This window comes from Tachypleus tridentatus, chromosome 3, assembly GCF_004210375.1.
Source record: "Tachypleus tridentatus isolate NWPU-2018 chromosome 3, ASM421037v1, whole genome shotgun sequence".
Classification (NCBI taxonomy): Eukaryota; Metazoa; Arthropoda; class Merostomata; order Xiphosura; family Limulidae; genus Tachypleus; species Tachypleus tridentatus.
In genome coordinates this window covers 51,112,247-51,137,506 of record NC_134827.1, presented here as the reverse complement: position 1 = coordinate 51,137,506, position 25,260 = coordinate 51,112,247, and positions in this window count along the sequence as shown.

The following is a 25,260-nucleotide window of genomic DNA, read 5'->3' as shown; positions in this document are numbered from 1 at the left end:
TGCCAGTGTACTAATATTCTATTGAAATATTGTAATGACGTTAAAGTTGTACAAATTATATTAAGATTGCTGCTACTTATTGGTTAGCTCATGTTACTTTTGATACAAGTGTATTGATACTCATAGCTACAGACATGTTTATCAAAATTAAACTGTTAATTTTTCAGTATTATAATTCGTAAACGAGAGAGTCTCAAAATATTACTGCGTTGCCAAGAGAGGAATTCAGGAAAAGAAAGAAACTTCAATTTTGTAAAATATTCACCAATTAGAGATTCTAGTGTAGAACGTGTGGAAGATGCAGAAGAATCTACAAGAAGTTCTACAACGACAAATTTATCAGAGATTTGTGACGTGAGTGTTAAGAAATTTTGTTCAAGATCTTATTAAGTAATTATACGATGAATACAAAATGTAAGTTGCTTTTGTTAGTGTGAAGCATAAGCCCATCCAAATAAAATCCGGTTTTTAGTATTATAAGCCTTCAGATTGGACACTGAGGTGCTGGAGAAAAAAACTTGAAATATACAGTGGCGAGATCGAATCTCGTCATCGAACATGACTGTCAGTACAGCCTTATAGCCATTATACTGTGACGATCAGTTTCACTGTTCATTAATAAATAGTAGCACATGTCTTGTCTGTCACTTAAAATTAGGGACGGAATGCGAAGATAACCCTAGGCTTGTACAAAATTCAACAACAACAAAAACAATAAAACCGATACAAAAGTTATCTGTATCACTCGTCGTTAGATTGAAAGCAGCTAGCCAACACACCAGCCGTCACACATACTTGAACTACTAATATCGAATTATGGGACTTCATCGTCACTCTTATAACACACTCATAGACAGAAAATCTAGAAAGTAAATTCGAAGTAATGGATTTATAACTGTGCGCCCATTCTAGCTGTTAAGGCACATTTGACAAGTGATTATATCAAATTTACCGAAACAATAATCTTAAAATGTACCATATCAAATACTAAATCTACTGATACAAAATACACATTGCCAACGGACTGAATCCTGGAAAAGACCTACTTTATAAGTATTGTTCTCACACTTTAATAAATATTTAATTTATATTCTAATTTGAATATACAGACTCAAGACCACTCTTATGGAATGACAAATCATTGTTCTGAATGAGATTCAAATTTGCTTCAAGTTTGACTCTTTGACTTTAAGGAATTAGTTCATCAACGTATTTTTTTGTGATATTCAAGATTGTTTTATTACATTTTATTATTAAATTAGGTTGAAGTTTGACTTTACGACCTCAAGGTAGGCCTGACATGGCCAGATGATTAAGGTACTCGACTCGCAATGTGAGAGGCGGGGACTTGAATCCTCGTCTCCTTCTAGCTATCGGCATGTTAAAAGTTACGGTCAAATCCACTATTTGTTTGTAAAGAGTAGCCCAAGAGTTGAAGGCTGGTGGTAATAACTAGGTGCCTTCCCTCTATTCTTTCACTGCTACATTATAGAATTTTAACATCGAAGTTTTTAAGTGAAATGAAAAACAAACGACTTTTAGGAAGTTGTTCATCACCGTATGATATTTAAGATATTTTTAATATTTCAATAATAAATAAATAATATAAATTCGTTTTACAGTCTCAGATATATGAACATTAACTTAGTAGCTAAAGTTTCTATTACGTCCTTCCTGCATTACAAGTTTTGGTGGACCAGTTCTTTAACTGTTTTGCTACTCGTTTGTCACGAACACAAAATGAGTTAGCTGTGAAGTTAAGATGAACGTAAACTGATATTGATAAATCATCATAAGCGCTGAAAGTAATTTGGCATTAATTACTTTTTCTGTATTTGAATACTTATCGAAATTTCTTTATTTTCTTAAAATGACAAACCACTATATATCTATATATAGGACAGATTAATATTTACACTAAATATTGCTCGGAGAAAATCTTAAAACCACACGTCTGATATTTAAAAATGAAATGAGTTTAATGTATTTTTAACATCAATGTTAATACATTTGAGTTACTTAATTACGAATGTTTTTCTGTTAAATAAGGATATTATTTATTTTATGTGACCGATTTTGTTTCAGACAAATATATTATTAACATATTTTTGTGTTTATTTCACAAGGATAACAAAACCCAATGATTTCAAGTGATCTTACAAAAGTGAAATTGATGGATTGCCGAAAACTGAAATTACCAACCAGCTCTTTAAACCTGTCGATGAGAATCATTCAAAAACATTTCCATTACCTGCAGAATCAAAAACAAAATCTCCTACACTTCAATATACACTCTCTAAACTCACAGCTCTCGCAGATTTTCTTTGACAGAATTCAGAGTATAGAATTAAAATCAACCGAACTTCAATTGCACCTCTTCTTCAAAACAGCCACAAAGAAATTTATCATATAAAGTAAAACCGAAGTTGAAAATATACAAACACCTTACAATTATAGACGTTCAAGCTTTCGATAAGGGTGACTACAGCGGTAATGTAATTTACTGAAAAGAAGACATCAGGTCACAAACCAAACAACAAATTGTTGGACACAAACTAAGTTATGGAAACTATTTTATTAATTAGTAAATATTAAACCATATTAAATGTTTCATAATTTCACACAGTGTGAATTTAAAACACAAATAAACCTTTTATATGAAAAATCTTGGAAAGTGTTTTCATTGTTATGAAAACTGTAGAATATCGTTTGAGATGAGAAATCAGAATTTTAATTTATTTTTGTGTATTTTAAGGTAACAATAATACATCGACCTGCAATACATAAAAATATATTTTTCATATATATACACCTAAACACTATTTCAAATTGATCTTCACTAATTTTTTTTCTGTACGTTCGATGTATCTGACGATTCTTTTGGAAAATATATTAACAAAGCAGCTTTTACAAAAAACTTATAAATACTATAACATATTTATCTATAAAACTAAATGTTCACGAGCTTGTGTTGGTTCTCTTACATGATTTAATTCCCTTGCTTTTGTCAAATTTGTGGTGTTTAGGATATGATTAAATACATACGTTAAACATTATTCCTTTCATTAAGTTCCCTGCCCTCCTGGACAGTTCAGAAGCAAAAAACAGGAAGAATGTGTCCCGTGTTCCAAGGATCATTACAGTGATTATTTTGGATCCTGCAAATGTTCGGCTTGTCCTGGAAGACGGTTTACAAACCCCGGAGCCTTTTCACGGGATGCATGTAAACGTAAGTCTTACTACATACTTATAACCGCACTAAGAACCACTTTGTCTCAGGTATATTTAGAAATTCAATTGCTGCAAATGCTCAACTTTCAAATAACTTTAGATATTCCAGTCAGTATCATTAACAAGTCATGTTATTTATGTAGTTTAATATTATCCACTTCTTATATTGTGAATAAACCAACTTACGTTATGAACTTAATACCAAGTTCAGACAAGTGACCTGTTTCTACTATTCAAACAAATTATTTTGTTGTGATTTTATTCTTTGGTACTCCTGATTTTATTAGATTTTTGTTTGAAACAGAGGTTTGACTGGTTTTGTTTCGATGTTCTGTATCAGTTACCTTTTAAGATTTTATTTTCTCTTTTCGTTAGTTTTAATGTAACTTAAGTTATTTTTATTATCACTGTTTGTTCTTAATTTTCTCCGACTTTAATGTTTTTTTTGTTTAAAAATTCGTTTGTTTTTTCTAACGATCTGAATTATACGTTCTCACAATACAGAATATAAAATACAGTAGCGTATTGTTGTATTTGCAAGTTATGGCACATTAGGCCACATGCTTAGCATCTTATATCCGAATGATTGCAAAAAAATTCCGAAATAAAGATATTCTTGTGTCATGGTTGGTAACTACGTAGAAGTGAGGACAATGTTTTAAAAGGGGCTCAGTTTTCCGATAAATCAGAAAAACTTCAGAAATCGACAAGTTAGGAGTATAGGGGCTCTAATCTATTCTGGACAACTTCATCATTTATTATGATTACTGAAGAGAAGAAACAATTGAAAAACAACATAATTGTGATGAAGCTGACACATATTTCTATTGTTTACAGAGTAATAAACAATAATTTGACTTAACAAAGAATTATAGGCGAAAGGTTTACAAATCAGCAACTGTTTTCATTTGGCAAATGATTGAAACAGTGGGAATGAAACTATATCTTCAAAGTCCACAGTGTAACGATACAATGGACATTTATTCATTTAGCCGTTTTAAAATTGGTATTAGAATCCGATATACAGAGAAGAGTAAAATTTGAAAAGTGTTTCTGGTCAAAACTGACAGAATCAGCGGCTACAAATAATGGTAATGAAATTGAGTACGATCGGAACAGCCCCTCTAGCTTGTAATACTTACAGTTAATTGGACAGATTTTAATTTTAATTCAGACAAAACTGAAGCAGAAAATATCAACTCAATGGAACAAAATTGTACAGCCACCCTCTGAAACATTCTTCGTACGTCTATGATTTTGGACAAAAAAAATTTAGTAAAACTCCATAAATAAGTATTTACACAAATGTTTGTACAATGATCTCTCTATATAGGATGTCTTTTCGACACATTTATTTAAAAAAAATGCTATATGTCTGATTTAATAAAAACATCTTCTGTAATTTAAGTTACGACGAGGTTTTAACAAATGGTTTCGGTGCTTCATTCCCGTTAGTTATAGGTATTGAAATTGTTAATGAGTTGAAATTAAATATTTTTCGCAGGTTAAATATTACCCAACTGGTGCGACTTGAAAACATTTATTAAGAAACGATATCAATGTTAAACAATGATTATATTGTTTTAATTTCAGCATCCCTCATAGAAAAGTTATTTACGCCTCCACTTGTTTGCCACGGTGGGAATACCACTTCTAATACTTTTATTATGGTAAGCATTATATTTTTGTTGGTTTAATTTGTTTATTTTTAGGTGGTACAGAGGCATCCAATGGGATTGAATTCCCTCAAGTTTATAGCTAATTGGTTGGGCAGGGTAACATTTTGGATATATTTCAATATCTGTATGGTTTGTTATAAATATTTTGAAATTGATATCTTATAAAGTAAATTTTAAATGGCACTTATGAGTTTTATACTGATTAAATATTTCTAACATGATATAGGCTTACGAATAAGAAAGGTGTGGAGTTTTACAACTATGAAATTAAACTCGAATTTTTAACTAGAATTTACAGTCGGTGAAACTATTTAGATTTAACTGCTTATTATCAGTATTCGTCAGAAATATTTAATCACCACCTAATTCGTTTAATATACAATTAATATTTTCATTTTAATTTCTTTCCCTAATTTAGAATATGATTTAAAATTGTTCTCTAAGAACAGAACTCTGCGACGTTGATTAAAGCAATTAAGAATCTTATTATGAAACGTGTCAATTGCCAGTGTACTAATATTCTATTGAAATATTGTAATGACGTTAAAGTTGTACAAATTATATTAAGATTGCTGCTACTTATTGGTTAGCTCATGTTACTTTTGATACAAGTGTATTGATACTCATAGCTACAGACATGTTTATCAAAATTAAACTGTTAATTTTTTCAGTATTATAATTCGTAAACGAGAGAGTCTCAAAATATTACTGCGTTGCCAAGAGAGGAATTCAGGAAAAGAAAGAAACTTCAATTTTGTAAAATATTCACCAATTAGAGATTCTAGTGTAGAACGTGTGGAAGATGCAGAAGAATCTACAAGAAGTTCTACAACGACAAATTTATCAGAGATTTGTGACGTGAGTGTTAAGAAATTTTGTTCAAGATCTTATTAAGTAATTATACGATGAATACAAAAATGTAAGTTGCTTTTGTTAGTGTGAAGCATAAGCCCATCCAAATAAAATCCGGTTTTAGTATTATAAGCCTTCAGATTGGACACTGAGGTGCTGGAGAAAAAACTTGAAATATACAGTGGCGAGATCGAATCTCGTCATCGAACATGACTGTCAGTACAGCCTTATAGCCATTATACTGTGACGATCAGTTTCACTGTTCATTAATAAATAGTAGCACATGTCTTGTCTGTCACTTAAAAATTAGGGACGGAATGCGAAGATAACCCTAGGCTTGTACAAAATTCAACAACAACAAAAACAATAAAACCGATACAAAAGTTATCTGTATCACTCGTCGTTAGATTGAAAGCAGCTAGCCAACACACCAGCCGTCACACATACTTGAACTACTAATATCGAATTATGGGACTTCATCGTCACTCTTATAACACACTCATAGACAGAAAATCTAGAAAGTAAATTCGAAGTAATGGATTTATAACTGTGCGCCCATTCTAGCTGTTAAGGCACATTTGACAAGTGATTATATCAAATTTACCGAAACAATAATCTTAAAATGTACCATATCAAATACTAAATCTACTGATACAAAATACACATTGCCAACGGACTGAATCCTGGAAAAGACCTACTTTATAAGTATTGTTCTCACACTTTAATAAATATTTAATTTATATTCTAATTTGAATATACAGACTCAAGACCACTCTTATGGAATGACAAATCATTGTTCTGAATGAGATTCAAATTTGCTTCAAGTTTGACTCTTTGACTTTAAGGAATTAGTTCATCAACGTATTTTTTTGTGATATTCAAGATTGTTTTATTACATTTTATTATTAAATTAGGTTGAAGTTTGACTTTACGACCTCAAGGTAGGCCTGACATGGCCAGATGATTAAGGTACTCGACTCGCAATGTGAGAGGCGGGGACTTGAATCCTCGTCTCCTTCTAGCTATCGGCATGTTAAAAGTTACGGTCAAATCCACTATTTGTTTGTAAAGAGTAGCCCAAGAGTTGAAGGCTGGTGGTAATAACTAGGTGCCTTCCCTCTATTCTTTCACTGCTACATTATAGAATTTTAACATCGAAGTTTTTAAGTGAAATGAAAAAACAAACGACTTTTAGGAAGTTGTTCATCACCGTATGATATTTAAGATATTTTTTAATATTTCAATAATAAATAAATAATATAAATTCGTTTTACAGTCTCAGATATATGAACATTAACTTAGTAGCTAAAGTTTCTATTACGTCCTTCCTGCATTACAAGTTTTGGTGGACCAGTTCTTTAACTGTTTTGCTACTCGTTTGTCACGAACACAAAATGAGTTAGCTGTGAAGTTAAGATGAACGTAAACTGATATTGATAAATCATCATAAGCGCTGAAAGTAATTTGGCATTAATTACTTTTTCTGTATTTGAATACTTATCGAAATTTCTTTATTTTCTTAAAATGACAAACCACTATATATCTATATATAGGACAGATTAATATTTACACTAAATATTGCTCGGAGAAAATCTTAAAACCACACGTCTGATATTTAAAATGAAATGAGTTTAATGTATTTTTAACATCAATGTTAATACATTTGAGTTACTTAATTACGAATGTTTTTCTGTTAAATAAGGATATTATTTATTTTATGTGACCGATTTTGTTTCAGACAAATATATTATTAACATATTTTTGTGTTTATTTCACAAGGATAACAAAACCCAATGATTTCAAGTGATCTTACAAAAGTGAAATTGATGGATTGCCGAAAACTGAAATTACCAACCAGCTCTTTAAACCTGTCGATGAGAATCATTCAAAAACATTTCCATTACCTGCAGAATCAAAACAAAATCTCCTACACTTCAATATACACTCTCTAAACTCACAGCTCTCGCAGATTTTCTTTGACAGAATTCAGAGTATAGAATTAAAATCAACCGAACTTCAATTGCACCTCTTCTTCAAAACAGCCACAAAGAAATTTATCATATAAAGTAAAACCGAAGTTGAAAATATACAAACACCTTACAATTATAGACGTTCAAGCTTTCGATAAGGGTGACTACAGCGGTAATGTAATTTACTGAAAAGAAGACATCAGGTCACAAACCAAACAACAAATTGTTGGACACAAACTAAGTTATGGAAACTATTTTATTAATTAGTAAATATTAAACCATATTAAATGTTTCATAATTTCACACAGTGTGAATTTAAAACACAAATAAACCTTTTATATGAAAAATCTTGGAAAGTGTTTTCATTGTTATGAAAACTGTAGAATATCGTTTGAGATGAGAAATCAGAATTTTAATTTATTTTTGTGTATTTTTAAGGTAACAATAATACATCGACCTGCAATACATAAAAATATATTTTTCATATATATACACCTAAACACTATTTCAAATTGATCTTCACTAATTTTTTTTCTGTACGTTCGATGTATCTGACGATTCTTTTGGAAAATATATTAACAAAGCAGCTTTTACAAAAAACTTATAAATACTATAACATATTTATCTATAAAACTAAATGTTCACGAGCTTGTGTTGGTTCTCTTACATGATTTAATTCCCTTGCTTTTGTCAAATTTGTGGTGTTTAGGATATGATTAAATACATACGTTAAACATTATTCCTTTCATTAAGTTCCCTGCCCTCCTGGACAGTTCAGAAGCAAAAAACAGGAAGAATGTGTCCCGTGTTCCAAGGATCATTACAGTGATTATTTTGGATCCTGCAAATGTTCGGCTTGTCCTGGAAGACGGTTTACAAACCCGGAGCCTTTTCACGGGATGCATGTAAACGTAAGTCTTACTACATACTTATAACCGCACTAAGAACCACTTTGTCTCAGGTATATTTAGAAATTCAATTGCTGCAAATGCTCAACTTTCAAATAACTTTAGATATTCCAGTCAGTATCATTAACAAGTCATGTTATTTATGTAGTTTAATATTATCCACTTCTTATATTGTGAATAAACCAACTTACGTTATGAACTTAATACCAAGTTCAGACAAGTGACCTGTTTCTACTATTCAAACAAATTATTTTGTTGTGATTTTATTCTTTGGTACTCCTGATTTTATTAGATTTTTGTTTGAAACAGAGGTTTGACTGGTTTTGTTTCGATGTTCTGTATCAGTTACCTTTTAAGATTTTATTTTCTCTTTTCGTTAGTTTTAATGTAACTTAAGTTATTTTTATTATCACTGTTTGTTCTTAATTTTCTCCGACTTTAATGTTTTTTTTGTTTAAAAATTCGTTTGTTTTTTCTAACGATCTGAATTATACGTTCTCACAATACAGAATATAAAATACAGTAGCGTATTGTTGTATTTGCAAGTTATGGCACATTAGGCCACATGCTTAGCATCTTATATCCGAATGATTGCAAAAAAATTCCGAAATAAAGATATTCTTGTGTCATGGTTGGTAACTACGTAGAAGTGAGGACAATGTTTTAAAAGGGGCTCAGTTTTCCGATAAATCAGAAAAACTTCAGAAATCGACAAGTTAGGAGTATAGGGGCTCTAATCTATTCTGGACAACTTCATCATTTATTATGATTACTGAAGAGAAGAAACAATTGAAAAACAACATAATTGTGATGAAGCTGACACATATTTCTATTGTTTACAGAGTAATAAACAATAATTTGACTTAACAAAGAATTATAGGCGAAAGGTTTACAAATCAGCAACTGTTTTCATTTGGCAAATGATTGAAACAGTGGGAATGAAACTATATCTTCAAAGTCCACAGTGTAACGATACAATGGACATTTATTCATTTAGCCGTTTTAAAATTGGTATTAGAATCCGATATACAGAGAAGAGTAAAATTTGAAAAGTGTTTCTGGTCAAAACTGACAGAATCAGCGGCTACAAATAATGGTAATGAAATTGAGTACGATCGGAACAGCCCCTCTAGCTTGTAATACTTACAGTTAATTGGACAGATTTTAATTTTAATTCAGACAAAACTGAAGCAGAAAATATCAACTCAATGGAACAAAATTGTACAGCCACCCTCTGAAACATTCTTCGTACGTCTATGATTTTGGACAAAAAAATTTAGTAAAACTCCATAAATAAGTATTTACACAAATGTTTGTACAATGATCTCTCTATATAGGATGTCTTTTCGACACATTTATTTAAAAAAAATGCTATATGTCTGATTTAATAAAACATCTTCTGTAATTTAAGTTACGACGAGGTTTTAACAAATGGTTTCGGTGCTTCATTCCCGTTAGTTATAGGTATTGAAATTGTTAATGAGTTGAAATTAAATATTTTTCGCAGGTTAAATATTACCCAACTGGTGCGACTTGAAAACATTTATTAAGAAACGATATCAATGTTAAACAATGATTATATTGTTTTAATTTCAGCATCCCTCATAGAAAAGTTATTTACGCCTCCACTTGTTTTTTGCCACGGTGGGAATACCACTTCTAATACTTTTATTATGGTAAGCATTATATTTTTGTTGGTTTAATTTGTTTATTTTAGGTGGTACAGAGGCATCCAATGGGATTGAATTCCCTCAAGTTTATAGCTAATTGGTTGGGCAGGGTAACATTTTGGATATATTTCAATATCTGTATGGTTTGTTATAAATATTTTGAAATTGATATCTTATAAAGTAAATTTTAAATGGCACTTATGAGTTTTATACTGATTAAATATTTCTAACATGATATAGGCTTACGAATAAGAAAGGTGTGGAGTTTTACAACTATGAAATTAAACTCGAATTTTTAACTAGAATTTACAGTCGGTGAAACTATTTAGATTTAACTGCTTATTATCAGTATTCGTCAGAAATATTTAATCACCACCTAATTCGTTTAATATACAATTAATATTTTCATTTTAATTTCTTTCCCTAATTTAGAATATGATTTAAAATTGTTCTCTAAGAACAGAACTCTGCGACGTTGATTAAAGCAATTAAGAATCTTATTATGAAACGTGTCAATTGCCAGTGTACTAATATTCTATTGAAATATTGTAATGACGTTAAAGTTGTACAAATTATATTAAGATTGCTGCTACTTATTGGTTAGCTCATGTTACTTTTGATACAAGTGTATTGATACTCATAGCTACAGACATGTTTATCAAAATTAAACTGTTAATTTTTTCAGTATTATAATTCGTAAACGAGAGAGTCTCAAAATATTACTGCGTTGCCAAGAGAGGAATTCAGGAAAAGAAAGAAACTTCAATTTTGTAAAATATTCACCAATTAGAGATTCTAGTGTAGAACGTGTGGAAGATGCAGAAGAATCTACAAGAAGTTCTACAACGACAAATTTATCAGAGATTTGTGACGTGAGTGTTAAGAAATTTTGTTCAAGATCTTATTAAGTAATTATACGATGAATACAAAAATGTAAGTTGCTTTTTTGTTAGTGTGAAGCATAAGCCCATCCAAATAAAATCCGGTTTTAGTATTATAAGCCTTCAGATTGGACACTGAGGTGCTGGAGAAAAAACTTGAAATATACAGTGGCGAGATCGAATCTCGTCATCGAACATGACTGTCAGTACAGCCTTATAGCCATTATACTGTGACGATCAGTTTCACTGTTCATTAATAAATAGTAGCACATGTCTTGTCTGTCACTTAAAAATTAGGGACGGAATGCGAAGATAACCCTAGGCTTGTACAAAATTCAACAACAACAAAACAATAAAACCGATACAAAAGTTATCTGTATCACTCGTCGTTAGATTGAAAGCAGCTAGCCAACACACCAGCCGTCACACATACTTGAACTACTAATATCGAATTATGGGACTTCATCGTCACTCTTATAACACACTCATAGACAGAAAATCTAGAAAGTAAATTCGAAGTAATGGATTTATAACTGTGCGCCCATTCTAGCTGTTAAGGCACATTTGACAAGTGATTATATCAAATTTACCGAAACAATAATCTTAAAATGTACCATATCAAATACTAAATCTACTGATACAAAATACACATTGCCAACGGACTGAATCCTGGAAAAGACCTACTTTATAAGTATTGTTCTCACACTTTAATAAATATTTAATTTATATTCTAATTTGAATATACAGACTCAAGACCACTCTTATGGAATGACAAATCATTGTTCTGAATGAGATTCAAATTTGCTTCAAGTTTGACTCTTTGACTTTAAGGAATTAGTTCATCAACGTATTTTTTTGTGATATTCAAGATTGTTTTATTACATTTTATTATTAAATTAGGTTGAAGTTTGACTTTACGACCTCAAGGTAGGCCTGACATGGCCAGATGATTAAGGTACTCGACTCGCAATGTGAGAGGCGGGGACTTGAATCCTCGTCTCCTTCTAGCTATCGGCATGTTAAAAGTTACGGTCAAATCCACTATTTGTTTGTAAAGAGTAGCCCAAGAGTTGAAGGCTGGTGGTAATAACTAGGTGCCTTCCCTCTATTCTTTCACTGCTACATTATAGAATTTTAACATCGAAGTTTTTAAGTGAAATGAAAAAACAAACGACTTTTAGGAAGTTGTTCATCACCGTATGATATTTAAGATATTTTTAATATTTCAATAATAAATAAATAATATAAATTCGTTTTACAGTCTCAGATATATGAACATTAACTTAGTAGCTAAAGTTTCTATTACGTCCTTCCTGCATTACAAGTTTTGGTGGACCAGTTCTTTAACTGTTTTGCTACTCGTTTGTCACGAACACAAAATGAGTTAGCTGTGAAGTTAAGATGAACGTAAACTGATATTGATAAATCATCATAAGCGCTGAAAGTAATTTGGCATTAATTACTTTTTCTGTATTTGAATACTTATCGAAATTTCTTTATTTTCTTAAAATGACAAACCACTATATATCTATATATAGGACAGATTAATATTTACACTAAATATTGCTCGGAGAAAATCTTAAAACCACACGTCTGATATTTAAAATGAAATGAGTTTAATGTATTTTTAACATCAATGTTAATACATTTGAGTTACTTAATTACGAATGTTTTCTGTTAAATAAGGATATTATTTATTTTATGTGACCGATTTTGTTTCAGACAAATATATTATTAACATATTTTTGTGTTTATTTCACAAGGATAACAAAACCCAATGATTTCAAGTGATCTTACAAAAGTGAAATTGATGGATTGCCGAAAACTGAAATTACCAACCAGCTCTTTAAACCTGTCGATGAGAATCATTCAAAAACATTTCCATTACCTGCAGAATCAAAACAAAATCTCCTACACTTCAATATACACTCTCTAAACTCACAGCTCTCGCAGATTTTCTTTGACAGAATTCAGAGTATAGAATTAAAATCAACCGAACTTCAATTGCACCTCTTCTTCAAAACAGCCACAAAGAAATTTATCATATAAAGTAAAACCGAAGTTGAAAATATACAAACACCTTACAATTATAGACGTTCAAGCTTTCGATAAGGGTGACTACAGCGGTAATGTAATTTACTGAAAAGAAGACATCAGGTCACAAACCAAACAACAAATTGTTGGACACAAACTAAGTTATGGAAACTATTTTATTAATTAGTAAATATTAAACCATATTAAATGTTTCATAATTTCACACAGTGTGAATTTAAAACACAAATAAACCTTTTATATGAAAAATCTTGGAAAGTGTTTTCATTGTTATGAAAACTGTAGAATATCGTTTGAGATGAGAAATCAGAATTTTAATTTATTTTTGTGTATTTTTAAGGTAACAATAATACATCGACCTGCAATACATAAAAATATATTTTTCATATATATACACCTAAACACTATTTCAAATTGATCTTCACTAATTTTTTTCTGTACGTTCGATGTATCTGACGATTCTTTTGGAAAATATATTAACAAAGCAGCTTTTACAAAAAACTTATAAATACTATAACATATTTATCTATAAAACTAAATGTTCACGAGCTTGTGTTGGTTCTCTTACATGATTTAATTCCCTTGCTTTTGTCAAATTTGTGGTGTTTAGGATATGATTAAATACATACGTTAAACATTATTCCTTTCATTAAGTTCCCTGCCCTCCTGGACAGTTCAGAAGCAAAAAACAGGAAGAATGTGTCCCGTGTTCCAAGGATCATTACAGTGATTATTTTGGATCCTGCAAATGTTCGGCTTGTCCTGGAAGACGGTTTACAAACCCGGAGCCTTTTCACGGGATGCATGTAAACGTAAGTCTTACTACATACTTATAACCGCACTAAGAACCACTTTGTCTCAGGTATATTTAGAAATTCAATTGCTGCAAATGCTCAACTTTCAAATAACTTTAGATATTCCAGTCAGTATCATTAACAAGTCATGTTATTTATGTAGTTTAATATTATCCACTTCTTATATTGTGAATAAACCAACTTACGTTATGAACTTAATACCAAGTTCAGACAAGTGACCTGTTTCTACTATTCAAACAAATTATTTTGTTGTGATTTTATTCTTTGGTACTCCTGATTTTATTAGATTTTTGTTTGAAACAGAGGTTTGACTGGTTTTTGTTTCGATGTTCTGTATCAGTTACCTTTTAAGATTTTATTTTCTCTTTTTCGTTAGTTTTAATGTAACTTAAGTTATTTTTATTATCACTGTTTGTTCTTAATTTTCTCCGACTTTAATGTTTTTTTGTTTAAAAATTCGTTTGTTTTTTCTAACGATCTGAATTATACGTTCTCACAATACAGAATATAAAATACAGTAGCGTATTGTTGTATTTGCAAGTTATGGCACATTAGGCCACATGCTTAGCATCTTATATCCGAATGATTGCAAAAAATTCCGAAATAAAGATATTCTTGTGTCATGGTTGGTAACTACGTAGAAGTGAGGACAATGTTTTAAAAGGGGCTCAGTTTTCCGATAAATCAGAAAAACTTCAGAAATCGACAAGTTAGGAGTATAGGGGCTCTAATCTATTCTGGACAACTTCATCATTTATTATGATTACTGAAGAGAAGAAACAATTGAAAAACAACATAATTGTGATGAAGCTGACACATATTTCTATTGTTTACAGAGTAATAAACAATAATTTGACTTAACAAAGAATTATAGGCGAAAGGTTTACAAATCAGCAACTGTTTTCATTTGGCAAATGATTGAAACAGTGGGAATGAAACTATATCTTCAAAGTCCACAGTGTAACGATACAATGGACATTTATTCATTTAGCCGTTTTAAAATTGGTATTAGAATCCGATATACAGAGAAGAGTAAAATTTGAAAAGTGTTTCTGGTCAAAACTGACAGAATCAGCGGCTACAAATAATGGTAATGAAATTGAGTACGATCGGAACAGCCCCTCTAGCTTGTAATACTTACAGTTAATTGGACAGATTTTTAATTTTAATTCAGACAAAACTGAAGCAGAAAATATCAACTCAATGGAACAAAAATTGTACAGCCACCCTCTGAAACATTCTTCGTACGTCTATGATTTTGGACAAAAAAAATTTAGTAAAACTCCATAAATAAGTATTTACACAAATGTTTGTACAATGATCTCTCTATATAGGATGTCTTTTCGACACATTTATTTAAAAAAAATGCTATATGTCTGATTTAATAAAACATCTTCTGTAATTTAAGTTACGACGAGGTTTTAACAAATGGTTTCGGTGCTTCATTCCCGTTAGTTATAGGTATTGAAATTGTTAATGAGTTGAAATTAAATATTTTTCGCAGGTTAAATATTACCCAACTGGTGCGACTTGAAAACATTTATTAAGAAACGATATCAATGTTAAACAATGATTATATTGTTTTAATTTCAGCATCCCTCATAGAAAAGTTATTTACGCCTCCACTTGTTTTTTGCCACGGTGGGAATACCACTTCTAATACTTTTATTATGGTAAGCATTATATTTTTGTTGGTTTAATTTGTTTATTTTAGGTGGTACAGAGGCATCCAATGGGATTGAATTCCCTCAAGTTTATAGCTAATTGGTTGGGCAGGGTAACATTTTGGATATATTTCAATATCTGTATGGTTTGTTATAAATATTTTGAAATTGATATCTTATAAAGTAAATTTTAAATGGCACTTATGAGTTTTATACTGATTAAATATTTCTAACATGATATAGGCTTACGAATAAGAAAGGTGTGGAGTTTTACAACTATGAAATTAAACTCGAATTTTTAACTAGAATTTACAGTCGGTGAAACTATTTAGATTTAACTGCTTATTATCAGTATTCGTCAGAAATATTTAATCACCACCTAATTCGTTTAATATACAATTAATATTTTCATTTTAATTTCTTTCCCTAATTTAGAATATGATTTAAAATTGTTCTCTAAGAACAGAACTCTGCGACGTTGATTAAAGCAATTAAGAATCTTATTATGAAACGTGTCAATTGCCAGTGTACTAATATTCTATTGAAATATTGTAATGACGTTAAAGTTGTACAAATTATATTAAGATTGCTGCTACTTATTGGTTAGCTCATGTTACTTTTGATACAAGTGTATTGATACTCATAGCTACAGACATGTTTATCAAAATTAAACTGTTAATTTTTTCAGTATTATAATTCGTAAACGAGAGAGTCTCAAAATATTACTGCGTTGCCAAGAGAGGAATTCAGGAAAAGAAAGAAACTTCAATTTTGTAAAATATTCACCAATTAGAGATTCTAGTGTAGAACGTGTGGAAGATGCAGAAGAATCTACAAGAAGTTCTACAACGACAAATTTATCAGAGATTTGTGACGTGAGTGTTAAGAAATTTTGTTCAAGATCTTATTAAGTAATTATACGATGAATACAAAAATGTAAGTTGCTTTTTGTTAGTGTGAAGCATAAGCCCATCCAAATAAAATCCGGTTTTTAGTATTATAAGCCTTCAGATTGGACACTGAGGTGCTGGAGAAAAAAACTTGAAATATACAGTGGCGAGATCGAATCTCGTCATCGAACATGACTGTCAGTACAGCCTTATAGCCATTATACTGTGACGATCAGTTTCACTGTTCATTAATAAATAGTAGCACATGTCTTGTCTGTCACTTAAAATTAGGGACGGAATGCGAAGATAACCCTAGGCTTGTACAAAATTCAACAACAACAAAAACAATAAAACCGATACAAAAGTTATCTGTATCACTCGTCGTTAGATTGAAAGCAGCTAGCCAACACACCAGCCGTCACACATACTTGAACTACTAATATCGAATTATGGGACTTCATCGTCACTCTTATAACACACTCATAGACAGAAAATCTAGAAAGTAAATTCGAAGTAATGGATTTATAACTGTGCGCCCATTCTAGCTGTTAAGGCACATTTGACAAGTGATTATATCAAATTTACCGAAACAATAATCTTAAAATGTACCATATCAAATACTAAATCTACTGATACAAAATACACATTGCCAACGGACTGAATCCTGGAAAAGACCTACTTTATAAGTATTGTTCTCACACTTTAATAAATATTTAATTTATATTCTAATTTGAATATACAGACTCAAGACCACTCTTATGGAATGACAAATCATTGTTCTGAATGAGATTCAAATTTGCTTCAAGTTTGACTCTTTGACTTTAAGGAATTAGTTCATCAACGTATTTTTTTGTGATATTCAAGATTGTTTTATTACATTTTATTATTAAATTAGGTTGAAGTTTGACTTTACGACCTCAAGGTAGGCCTGACATGGCCAGATGATTAAGGTACTCGACTCGCAATGTGAGAGGCGGGGACTTGAATCCTCGTCTCCTTCTAGCTATCGGCATGTTAAAAGTTACGGTCAAATCCACTATTTGTTTGTAAAGAGTAGCCCAAGAGTTGAAGGCTGGTGGTAATAACTAGGTGCCTTCCCTCTATTCTTTCACTGCTACATTATAGAATTTTAACATCGAAGTTTTTAAGTGAAATGAAAAAACAAACGACTTTTAGGAAGTTGTTCATCACCGTATGATATTTAAGATATTTTTAATATTTCAATAATAAATAAATAATATAAATTCGTTTTACAGTCTCAGATATATGAACATTAACTTAGTAGCTAAAGTTTCTATTACGTCCTTCCTGCATTACAAGTTTTGGTGGACCAGTTCTTTAACTGTTTTGCTACTCGTTTGTCACGAACACAAAATGAGTTAGCTGTGAAGTTAAGATGAACGTAAACTGATATTGATAAATCATCATAAGCGCTGAAAGTAATTTGGCATTAATTACTTTTTCTGTATTTGAATACTTATCGAAATTTCTTTATTTTCTTAAAATGACAAACCACTATATATCTATATATAGGACAGATTAATATTTACACTAAATATTGCTCGGAGAAAATCTTAAAACCACACGTCTGATATTTAAAATGAAATGAGTTTAATGTATTTTTAACATCAATGTTAATACATTTGAGTTACTTAATTACGAATGTTTTTCTGTTAAATAAGGATATTATTTATTTTATGTGACCGATTTTGTTTCAGACAAATATATTATTAACATATTTTTGTGTTTATTTCACAAGGATAACAAAACCCAATGATTTCAAGTGATCTTACAAAAGTGAAATTGATGGATTGCCGAAAACTGAAATTACCAACCAGCTCTTTAAACCTGTCGATGAGAATCATTCAAAAACATTTCCATTACCTGCAGAATCAAAACAAAATCTCCTACACTTCAATATACACTCTCTAAACTCACAGCTCTCGCAGATTTTCTTTGACAGAATTCAGAGTATAGAATTAAAATCAACCGAACTTCAATTGCACCTCTTCTTCAAAACAGCCACAAAGAAATTTATCATATAAAGTAAAACCGAAGTTGAAAATATACAAACACCTTACAATTATAGACGTTCAAGCTTTCGATAAGGGTGACTACAGCGGTAATGTAATTTACTGAAAAGAAGACATCAGGTCACAAACCAAACAACAAATTGTTGGACACAAACTAAGTTATGGAAACTATTTTATTAATTAGTAAATATTAAACCATATTAAATGTTTCATAATTTCACACAGTGTGAATTTAAAACACAAATAAACCTTTTATATGAAAAATCTTGGAAAGTGTTTTCATTGTTATGAAAACTGTAGAATATCGTTTGAGATGAGAAATCAGAATTTTAATTTATTTTTGTGTATTTTTAAGGTAACAATAATACATCGACCTGCAATACATAAAAATATATTTTTCATATATATACACCTAAACACTATTTCAAATTGATCTTCACTAATTTTTTTCTGTACGTTCGATGTATCTGACGATTCTTTTGGAAAATATATTAACAAAGCAGCTTTTACAAAAAACTTATAAATACTATAACATATTTATCTATAAAACTAAATGTTCACGAGCTTGTGTTGGTTCTCTTACATGATTTAATTCCCTTGCTTTTGTCAAATTTGTGGTGTTTAGGATATGATTAAATACATACGTTAAACATTATTCCTTTCATTAAGTTCCCTGCCCTCCTGGACAGTTCAGAAGCAAAAAACAGGAAGAATGTGTCCCGTGTTCCAAGGATCATTACAGTGATTATTTTGGATCCTGCAAATGTTCGGCTTGTCCTGGAAGACGGTTTACAAACCCGGAGCCTTTTCACGGGATGCATGTAAACGTAAGTCTTACTACATACTTATAACCGCACTAAGAACCACTTTGTCTCAGGTATATTTAGAAATTCAATTGCTGCAAATGCTCAACTTTCAAATAACTTTAGATATTCCAGTCAGTATCATTAACAAGTCATGTTATTTATGTAGTTTAATATTATCCACTTCTTATATTGTGAATAAACCAACTTACGTTATGAACTTAATACCAAGTTCAGACAAGTGACCTGTTTCTACTATTCAAACAAATTATTTTGTTGTGATTTTATTCTTTGGTACTCCTGATTTTATTAGATTTTTGTTTGAAACAGAGGTTTGACTGGTTTTGTTTCGATGTTCTGTATCAGTTACCTTTTAAGATTTTATTTTCTCTTTTCGTTAGTTTTAATGTAACTTAAGTTATTTTTATTATCACTGTTTGTTCTTAATTTTCTCCGACTTTAATGTTTTTTTTGTTTAAAAATTCGTTTGTTTTTTCTAACGATCTGAATTATACGTTCTCACAATACAGAATATAAAATACAGTAGCGTATTGTTGTATTTGCAAGTTATGGCACATTAGGCCACATGCTTAGCATCTTATATCCGAATGATTGCAAAAAATTCCGAAATAAAGATATTCTTGTGTCATGGTTGGTAACTACGTAGAAGTGAGGACAATGTTTTAAAAGGGGCTCAGTTTTCCGATAAATCAGAAAAACTTCAGAAATCGACAAGTTAGGAGTATAGGGGCTCTAATCTATTCTGGACAACTTCATCATTTATTATGATTACTGAAGAGAAGAAACAATTGAAAAACAACATAATTGTGATGAAGCTGACACATATTTCTATTGTTTACAGAGTAATAAACAATAATTTGACTTAACAAAGAATTATAGGCGAAAGGTTTACAAATCAGCAACTGTTTTCATTTGGCAAATGATTGAAACAGTGGGAATGAAACTATATCTTCAAAGTCCACAGTGTAACGATACAATGGACATTTATTCATTTAGCCGTTTTAAAATTGGTATTAGAATCCGATATACAGAGAAGAGTAAAATTTGAAAAGTGTTTCTGGTCAAAACTGACAGAATCAGCGGCTACAAATAATGGTAATGAAATTGAGTACGATCGGAACAGCCCCTCTAGCTTGTAATACTTACAGTTAATTGGACAGATTTTAATTTTAATTCAGACAAAACTGAAGCAGAAAATATCAACTCAATGGAACAAAATTGTACAGCCACCCTCTGAAACATTCTTCGTACGTCTATGATTTTGGACAAAAAAATTTAGTAAAACTCCATAAATAAGTATTTACACAAATGTTTGTACAATGATCTCTCTATATAGGATGTCTTTTCGACACATTTATTTAAAAAAAATGCTATATGTCTGATTTAATAAAACATCTTCTGTAATTTAAGTTACGACGAGGTTTTAACAAATGGTTTCGGTGCTTCATTCCCGTTAGTTATAGGTATTGAAATTGTTAATGAGTTGAAATTAAATATTTTTCGCAGGTTAAATATTACCCAACTGGTGCGACTTGAAAACATTTATTAAGAAACGATATCAATGTTAAACAATGATTATATTGTTTTAATTTCAGCATCCCTCATAGAAAAGTTATTTACGCCTCCACTTGTTTTTTGCCACGGTGGGAATACCACTTCTAATACTTTTATTATGGTAAGCATTATATTTTTGTTGGTTTAATTTGTTTATTTTAGGTGGTACAGAGGCATCCAATGGGATTGAATTCCCTCAAGTTTATAGCTAATTGGTTGGGCAGGGTAACATTTTGGATATATTTCAATATCTGTATGGTTTGTTATAAATATTTTGAAATTGATATCTTATAAAGTAAATTTTAAATGGCACTTATGAGTTTTATACTGATTAAATATTTCTAACATGATATAGGCTTACGAATAAGAAAGGTGTGGAGTTTTACAACTATGAAATTAAACTCGAATTTTTAACTAGAATTTACAGTCGGTGAAACTATTTAGATTTAACTGCTTATTATCAGTATTCGTCAGAAATATTTAATCACCACCTAATTCGTTTAATATACAATTAATATTTTCATTTTAATTTCTTTCCCTAATTTAGAATATGATTTAAAATTGTTCTCTAAGAACAGAACTCTGCGACGTTGATTAAAGCAATTAAGAATCTTATTATGAAACGTGTCAATTGCCAGTGTACTAATATTCTATTGAAATATTGTAATGACGTTAAAGTTGTACAAATTATATTAAGATTGCTGCTACTTATTGGTTAGCTCATGTTACTTTTGATACAAGTGTATTGATACTCATAGCTACAGACATGTTTATCAAAATTAAACTGTTAATTTTTTCAGTATTATAATTCGTAAACGAGAGAGTCTCAAAATATTACTGCGTTGCCAAGAGAGGAATTCAGGAAAAGAAAGAAACTTCAATTTTGTAAAATATTCACCAATTAGAGATTCTAGTGTAGAACGTGTGGAAGATGCAGAAGAATCTACAAGAAGTTCTACAACGACAAATTTATCAGAGATTTGTGACGTGAGTGTTAAGAAATTTTGTTCAAGATCTTATTAAGTAATTATACGATGAATACAAAAATGTAAGTTGCTTTTTTGTTAGTGTGAAGCATAAGCCCATCCAAATAAAATCCGGTTTTAGTATTATAAGCCTTCAGATTGGACACTGAGGTGCTGGAGAAAAAACTTGAAATATACAGTGGCGAGATCGAATCTCGTCATCGAACATGACTGTCAGTACAGCCTTATAGCCATTATACTGTGACGATCAGTTTCACTGTTCATTAATAAATAGTAGCACATGTCTTGTCTGTCACTTAAAAATTAGGGACGGAATGCGAAGATAACCCTAGGCTTGTACAAAATTCAACAACAACAAAAACAATAAAACCGATACAAAAGTTATCTGTATCACTCGTCGTTAGATTGAAAGCAGCTAGCCAACACACCAGCCGTCACACATACTTGAACTACTAATATCGAATTATGGGACTTCATCGTCACTCTTATAACACACTCATAGACAGAAAATCTAGAAAGTAAATTCGAAGTAATGGATTTATAACTGTGCGCCCATTCTAGCTGTTAAGGCACATTTGACAAGTGATTATATCAAATTTACCGAAACAATAATCTTAAAATGTACCATATCAAATACTAAATCTACTGATACAAAATACACATTGCCAACGGACTGAATCCTGGAAAAGACCTACTTTATAAGTATTGTTCTCACACTTTAATAAATATTTAATTTATATTCTAATTTGAATATACAGACTCAAGACCACTCTTATGGAATGACAAATCATTGTTCTGAATGAGATTCAAATTTGCTTCAAGTTTGACTCTTTGACTTTAAGGAATTAGTTCATCAACGTATTTTTTTGTGATATTCAAGATTGTTTTATTACATTTTATTATTAAATTAGGTTGAAGTTTGACTTTACGACCTCAAGGTAGGCCTGACATGGCCAGATGATTAAGGTACTCGACTCGCAATGTGAGAGGCGGGGACTTGAATCCTCGTCTCCTTCTAGCTATCGGCATGTTAAAAGTTACGGTCAAATCCACTATTTGTTTGTAAAGAGTAGCCCAAGAGTTGAAGGCTGGTGGTAATAACTAGGTGCCTTCCCTCTATTCTTTCACTGCTACATTATAGAATTTTAACATCGAAGTTTTAAGTGAAATGAAAAAACAAACGACTTTTAGGAAGTTGTTCATCACCGTATGATATTTAAGATATTTTTTAATATTTCAATAATAAATAAATAATATAAATTCGTTTTACAGTCTCAGATATATGAACATTAACTTAGTAGCTAAAGTTTCTATTACGTCCTTCCTGCATTACAAGTTTTGGTGGACCAGTTCTTTAACTGTTTTGCTACTCGTTTGTCACGAACACAAAATGAGTTAGCTGTGAAGTTAAGATGAACGTAAACTGATATTGATAAATCATCATAAGCGCTGAAAGTAATTTGGCATTAATTACTTTTTCTGTATTTGAATACTTATCGAAATTTCTTTATTTTCTTAAAATGACAAACCACTATATATCTATATATAGGACAGATTAATATTTACACTAAATATTGCTCGGAGAAAATCTTAAAACCACACGTCTGATATTTAAAATGAAATGAGTTTAATGTATTTTTAACATCAATGTTAATACATTTGAGTTACTTAATTACGAATGTTTTTCTGTTAAATAAGGATATTATTTATTTTATGTGACCGATTTTGTTTCAGACAAATATATTATTAACATATTTTTGTGTTTATTTCACAAGGATAACAAAACCCAATGATTTCAAGTGATCTTACAAAAGTGAAATTGATGGATTGCCGAAAACTGAAATTACCAACCAGCTCTTTAAACCTGTCGATGAGAATCATTCAAAAACATTTCCATTACCTGCAGAATCAAAACAAAATCTCCTACACTTCAATATACACTCTCTAAACTCACAGCTCTCGCAGATTTTCTTTGACAGAATTCAGAGTATAGAATTAAAATCAACCGAACTTCAATTGCACCTCTTCTTCAAAACAGCCACAAAGAAATTTATCATATAAAGTAAAACCGAAGTTGAAAATATACAAACACCTTACAATTATAGACGTTCAAGCTTTCGATAAGGGTGACTACAGCGGTAATGTAATTTACTGAAAAGAAGACATCAGGTCACAAACCAAACAACAAATTGTTGGACACAAACTAAGTTATGGAAACTATTTTATTAATTAGTAAATATTAAACCATATTAAATGTTTCATAATTTCACACAGTGTGAATTTAAAACACAAATAAACCTTTTATATGAAAAATCTTGGAAAGTGTTTTCATTGTTATGAAAACTGTAGAATATCGTTTGAGATGAGAAATCAGAATTTTAATTTATTTTTGTGTATTTTAAGGTAACAATAATACATCGACCTGCAATACATAAAAATATATTTTTCATATATATACACCTAAACACTATTTCAAATTGATCTTCACTAATTTTTTTTCTGTACGTTCGATGTATCTGACGATTCTTTTGGAAAATATATTAACAAAGCAGCTTTTACAAAAAACTTATAAATACTATAACATATTTATCTATAAAACTAAATGTTCACGAGCTTGTGTTGGTTCTCTTACATGATTTAATTCCCTTGCTTTTGTCAAATTTGTGGTGTTTAGGATATGATTAAATACATACGTTAAACATTATTCCTTTCATTAAGTTCCCTGCCCTCCTGGACAGTTCAGAAGCAAAAAACAGGAAGAATGTGTCCCGTGTTCCAAGGATCATTACAGTGATTATTTTGGATCCTGCAAATGTTCGGCTTGTCCTGGAAGACGGTTTACAAACCCGGAGCCTTTTCACGGGATGCATGTAAACGTAAGTCTTACTACATACTTATAACCGCACTAAGAACCACTTTGTCTCAGGTATATTTAGAAATTCAATTGCTGCAAATGCTCAACTTTCAAATAACTTTAGATATTCCAGTCAGTATCATTAACAAGTCATGTTATTTATGTAGTTTAATATTATCCACTTCTTATATTGTGAATAAACCAACTTACGTTATGAACTTAATACCAAGTTCAGACAAGTGACCTGTTTCTACTATTCAAACAAATTATTTTGTTGTGATTTTATTCTTTGGTACTCCTGATTTTATTAGATTTTTGTTTGAAACAGAGGTTTGACTGGTTTTGTTTCGATGTTCTGTATCAGTTACCTTTTAAGATTTTATTTTCTCTTTTCGTT